Below are 6,000 nucleotides of genomic sequence, written 5' to 3'. Positions count from 1 at the left end.
GCAAGTAAAAGGAAAATACACCTGTGAAATTTTAAGTTTTTTTTTTGTCGTCAGAAGAGTGATTATAACCATGTGGTATATTCATTAAGAGAATGAACCGTTTATCAAGGTTGTTTTCTGAACTTATTGTGGTTTCTCCTTTGACGCAGATTTTCATCTCTCATTGTTTTTTGCTGTATACATGTGCATTGTACTTGAGTGATGTTGAACAGTATATAAACGTTTTGAATATGCAAGTACGATATTTCCATACGAAATAAACAACAACAAAAACAAAACAAGAGGGTCATGAAGGCCCTGTATCGCTCACCTGACCTATTGAACTAAAGATCATCAAGATTAACATTCTGACCAAGTTTCATTAAGATATGGTCATAAATGTGGCCTTTAAAGTGTTAACTAGCTTTTCCTTAAATTTGACCTGGTGACCTAGTTTTTGACCCAACATGACCAGATTCGAACTTGTCCTAAAGATCAAGTTTAACATTCTGACTAAGTCTCATGAAGATACAGTCATAAATATGGCCGCTAGCGTGTTAACAAGCTTTTCATTTGATTTGACCCAGTGACCTAGTTTTTGACCCTACATGACCCAGATTTGAACTTGACCTGCAGATCATCAAGATTATCATTTTGACCAAGATTCATGAAGATACAGTCATAAATGTGGCCTCTAGAGTGTTAATAAGCTTTTCCTTTGATTTGATCTAGTGACCTAGTTTTTAACCCTACGTTATCTAGATTAAAACGGGACCTTAAGATCATCAATATTACCATTCTGACCAAGTTTCATGAAGATACAGTCATAAATGCGGCCTCTACAGTGTTAACAAGCTTTTCCTTTGATTTGACCTGTTGACCTAGTTTTTGACCCAAGATGACCTAATATCAAACTCGTCCAAGACTTTATTGAGGATAACACTCTGATCAAGTTTCATTAAGATTGGGCCAAAATTGTGACCTCTAGAGTGTTAACAAGCTTTCTCTTTGATTTGACCTGGTGACATAGTTTTTGATCTCAGATGACCCAGTATCAAACTCGTCCAAGATTTTATTAAGGGTTACATTCTGACCAAGTTTCATTAAGATTGGATCAAAAATGTGACCTCTAGAGTGTTAACAAGCTTTTCCTTTGATTTGACCTGGTGACCTAGTTTTTGACCCCAGATGACCCAATATCAAACTCATCTAAGATTTTATTGAGGGTAACATTCTGACCAAGTTTCATTAAGATTGGGTCAAAAATGTGACCTCTATAGTATTAACAAGCTTTTCCTTTGATTTGACCTGGTGACCTAGTTTTTGACCCCAGATAACCCAATATCGAACTCGTCCAAGATTTTATTGAGGGTAACATTCTGACCAAGTTTCATTAAGATTGGGTCAAAAATGTGACCTCTAGAATGTTAACAGTCAAATTGTTGACGACGGACGGACGACTGACACAGGGCGATAACAAAAGCTCACATTTGAGCACTTCGTGCTCAGGTGAGCTAAAAACTCGAAATGCGATTTTAAAACGCAAAAGCAATGGTATATACATTGGCGATATATAATTTTTTAGCGCAATCACTAAATGTTTAGCTGATAAAAGAGTTATACTTTGCCATAACTTTTGTCCTGAAATAACTTAAAATGAGTTAATTCCCGACTACCTTGAAGCAGGCTATCCTAACCGGTGTGTCAAATACGTTGTTTACCTTTTTTAGTAGAAAACTTCCTTGTATCAACCTCTAATTTGAACGTTTATGCAAAAATGAACGAGATTATCGTTGTGATTATGGTATCCTATCATCTTTACATGCCGTGTTTCTGGTATGTGTTCTTTATCTGCAAATGCAATTTAAGAAATTTTATCTTTGATATAACTATCTGGGTAATTACCTATTTCGACGCGCTGTTAATTATTGAACATAATTGAGCCACACCATGAGAAAACCAACATAGTGCTTTCAAAGCCTATTGCAATTAGAGAAACCGTTAGCGAACAGCATAGACCCAGACGCGCAGTCTGGCTGGATCCATGCTGGTCGCAAACGTACTATGTTGGTTTTCTCATGGTGCGGCTCATATATAGTGTCAGCTTTTAACATTGCATGCCTATACAAAAGTGACACCGTAGGCATGTCGTTCATTCTACTTCTACTTCGTTTTTGATTTTATTACCAAGACAGCAAATGCCCGAATTATCAAAACCTGGCGTATGATTTTGTTTTTGATTTCACTAAGTTTATCGTGTTTTTACATAGCAGAGTAGATAACTGAAAATGTTCAACACAGCAAATCACTTTTTATTTGATGCAGCACAATTATCAATATCTCTCCAATAAATCTGAATGCAACGTCTAGATATTTGGCATTTCGGATCTGGTGTGTTTCAAAAATAATAGGTTTCAAAATTTTGTCATTAGGTTCCATGGGATGAACATGCAAATTACATGTACTATATTTATACTTGAAGACCTCGAAGGTAATGAAAACTGTGAGCTTGTTGATCGGCCCAGTTCGAGTCCCTCTCTTGAAGGTTAAAAAATAACAGTAATGGTGTCGTCAGTGTAGTATAGTATTGCGTTTTCAGTATTTTAAGCTAAATTTTATGGCAGTTTTTATCTACAAAAGATTAACGAAATGGATTCAAGTTTTAATTATGTAAAATATATCAAATATGTATAGATTTAGATTACAATAGTAGATGTAAATATCACATAGGGGATTGAATTAGAGGGTATATGTTTATCCTTTAATATAATAGTAATAACCCTTTTGTGATAGCATACAATATGGTTTTTTTTTATAAGTGCAATATAATGTGGAGTTTGTTTTATATGATATAATCTCTGATATAAATTATATCATGATATATAGTCTCAAGTAACTCAGTATTGAGTGGCAGCATTAAATATGTTTTAAGATATTATATGTAATACAAATATGTACTGTGATTTTATTTATGTATGCTGATGAGACTTGAATAAAATAAAATAATATAATTTTTATAAATGATATGACGTTTCGGGACAGTGATAGTAGGGATGGCAACTTTTAAATACAAGGTCATAAAATAAGCCAAGCCGATAAACCTATCGAGTAATGCTATCTTTAGGGGAAGGATGTACACGACTAGACTTTTGAATGACTGGGTAGTACCATACTTATAGTGCCTGATACATACTGCTAAAGTATTTTGTTTTTGACCTGTTAAAATATTTGATTGTTCCGATATATGACGAAGTGAAATGAGCAATTCCGCTAGGGAATATATTCTATGCTCGTAGATGTACATGTATAATTTTCTGCGTTCTTTAGTGAACGTTTCACGTGATACGTTTGGAAGATGTATATACCCCAGCATCATTATTGTGTCCCATATCTAGTATTAATCTGCTTTGTCGTTTATTGCTTTATTGTCTTCATCTCGAGCAGCCGGCACTTGTTTGTGTGTAAATCGAAGAAACACGTGCCAGTATCGCTATTATCTCCCACTTGCACACGTTTATGACCAATTAACGTTTGAAAATCTACGACAGATAAAGAAATTAAACTGACCAAACGTTGTAAAATCTTTCTATTACGTCCAAATTAACGACTGGTCCAGTTTATGGATGCGAAAAATGACGTATGGCTTTCCCCTTTAAGTGTTATTTTATTATCTTTTTGTTGAACTTGACCTTCATCGTCATGAACCAAATCATTCATTGTATCAGGTGCAAATGAACTTCTTTTTCTGGGCATGACCCAAAGAGAGATGGAGAAAAGAACGCACAATGGCCCTTTATTTCTAAGCCCTGTGACAAGAAAAACTAAAGTGGGCGTGTTGATTGATTATGTAAATTAGATTTACATCGATCTTTTTTTCCTAAGTAATTAATGTTCGATAGGTTTGCAGTTTTGAGGAATAACAGCAAATTTGTGTGCGGAAAAATTGAAATCTTAATAATGTTTAAATAATTTCATAATTTCTTACAGGTTAGTTGTGCATTCGTTCCTACTCCTTTTGTTTTTGTTAAATTCAAGTTGTACGACATACATATCGATGCTAATATTTCGGGAAAAAATGTGATAAAAAGGAATTCCTAAGTTGACAAAATAAGGAAACATACATCTTTGTTTTAAATAAGATGCTTTGGATAAAGGTCCGTATTAGCTTCATTGTGCATATATCTGATATATTTTGTAAAAGCAAAAATTTTTACTAAAAAAATTGTTAATTTTTAGGGTATAATTTTTTGCTGGTCCAAATAATTGACTCTGTCAATAGTTATGATGTTTGTATGATGTTAAATAGATTTTGGAATACATTTACTGTGCATTAGGATAGGATGTGTTGGGGGTGGGGGTGGGGGTGTAGAGTGGGAGCTGGGTAGTAGTTTCAGTCATGGCCCTGTGGTTCACAGGAGATAATTCCTGAGGCTATTCAAAATTTGCATAATTATGTCCGATAATCAGAACCAAGAAAGATCGGTCAGAATATATAAGAGAAAAGATTAAAAAATTAAAAAAGATTATCTAGTCGGTAGCCAGACTATCCTCCCACTAGAAATTACTAATAGTCCCCTGGAGGAGTCGCTGATAAAGTAAGTTTTGAAACAAATGAATACAGACGCATATGAATATTTGTATTTCTTATTTATTTCCTTAATTGATATGCGTGTTTGTATTTGACCTACAAAAACAATACGCATTGACACTGGATCGTGTGAAATGTCCACTTGATGAATAAATTATTTTAATATAGACAATATATGGACAATATATGGACAAGTGATTTGAATATATATGTACATTAGTCACCGGAAGGCACAATCAAGAGACAATATTGAAGCTCATCAATTAAACGGATGTCGGTGTCATTCAGCAAAAGTCTTAATGTACCTCATTTGATCTCTCTAATATTACGTCAATTACTGAATGGATCGGTAGGCCTATAGCTGAAATATAGGAAGAAAGATAGTAATTGACGATTTGCCTATTTTCATCCCTTTTATCTTTTCTTTGGATCGCGACTAAATTTGGTATTTGAGCTCCATCTTTTTTTGCCTTGTATTTAAAACCTACATACAAATTATTTATGCATTAAATTTTGTTAGTTGGGATTACAGAATGGATCGACATAGCTGACATAGGAGGAAAACTAGGGATTAGTGCATGATGTCTATTTTGTCCACGACTGAATAAGGATATTTGGCCTCTATTTTTGTCTAACGAAATACACAAATTACTTTAGCCTAGCTCCCTGGCTGCATGTTTCTCTTTATATAAATACTGCAAACATTTTATAAGAAAATTAAAGCCTCCAAAATAAGCCTACAGGAGTTACTCTCCCCCACTCCCCTGATATATGTAAATAAGAACAAGCATAGGCACAGGAGCCAGTCTAAAATTACTTATGCATTACGTCTTTCTAGTTGGAAGAAGTTATCTAGTTTAGTCATACAAAAAAGTAACATTTTCATAATGGCTTCCTCGAGAAAGGATTTTGTTGAGGTACAATAAATGTCAATTTGAGGTTGTTGAGTCCTTAAAGCCACTCCAAGTACTCTAATTTCTAGGTAAATGACATATTTCGTATATTGTTTTCAGGGATTAGCTTACAATTATAGATGGGCATTCTTTAACCTTTACACCGCAAAAATGGTGACAGGGAGACAAATAAACTGTTCAAGAGAAAAACCACAATGACTGTAGGAATAACATCTTCACAAAGTAGCATTTGTTACCAGCTGAAATTTAATAGTCGATTTTGTTTAAAATTTTGAAATTCTATATTTTTATTACCAGTTTTCATACTAACTGCCTTTTTAACTTTTTTAACGATCAATTTAACGCCGACGTGACGATTACGAGTTTCTGCTACTGTACGAAACCCTATTGTGTTCAATTAGGTTTTCATCAATGTGACACGTCGGGCATTATGTTTGATCCGATATCTTTAATTTGTAGATGATTTTGCCCCCAAAAATACATGCTTAAGTTACATCTTTGTAAAATTTGTCAAGCATG

Source organism: Mercenaria mercenaria, chromosome 17, assembly GCF_021730395.1.
Source record: "Mercenaria mercenaria strain notata chromosome 17, MADL_Memer_1, whole genome shotgun sequence".
In the NCBI taxonomy this organism is placed as follows: Eukaryota; Metazoa; Mollusca; class Bivalvia; order Venerida; family Veneridae; genus Mercenaria; species Mercenaria mercenaria.
The sequence above is the reverse complement of the archived record's forward strand: the minus strand, read 5'-3'. Positions refer to the sequence as shown.